At 43.4% G+C, this 258-nt stretch overlaps 1 protein-coding gene across 1 annotated transcript in view; it reads right to left on the reverse strand.

Annotated features, from left to right (window-relative positions):
- LOC119592922 (dual 3',5'-cyclic-AMP and -GMP phosphodiesterase 11A-like) overlaps positions 1 to 258 on the reverse strand; it is a 113,884-nt gene that overhangs the window by 79,868 nt on the left and 33,758 nt on the right. The gene's annotated exons all lie outside the window — the stretch shown is intronic.

A 258-nucleotide genomic window follows, 5' to 3' on the forward strand; every position in this document is an offset into this window, starting at 1 on the left:
ATTTCAGCAGCTGCAATTTTCACTGGCATACCAAATGGATGCTTTGACGATTTAACATTTCATCAGTGGCGCGGGCGGCGAGGGGAAAAGCCTTGGGGAGTACTAGCGTGTGTTGCAGAACTTAGACACTTACAGCCAAGAGTTGATTGAACTTCTTTGAGATTGAATCAATGGATGCTGATTATGCAGCTGTGCTCGCGTTGAATGCCTTTTACTGTTGCTTTAATTGTTAAAGATGCTTTTACCCGTTTGATTCAG

Source organism: Penaeus monodon, chromosome 31 (genome assembly GCF_015228065.2).
Source record: "Penaeus monodon isolate SGIC_2016 chromosome 31, NSTDA_Pmon_1, whole genome shotgun sequence".
NCBI classification, from domain to species: Eukaryota; Metazoa; Arthropoda; class Malacostraca; order Decapoda; family Penaeidae; genus Penaeus; species Penaeus monodon.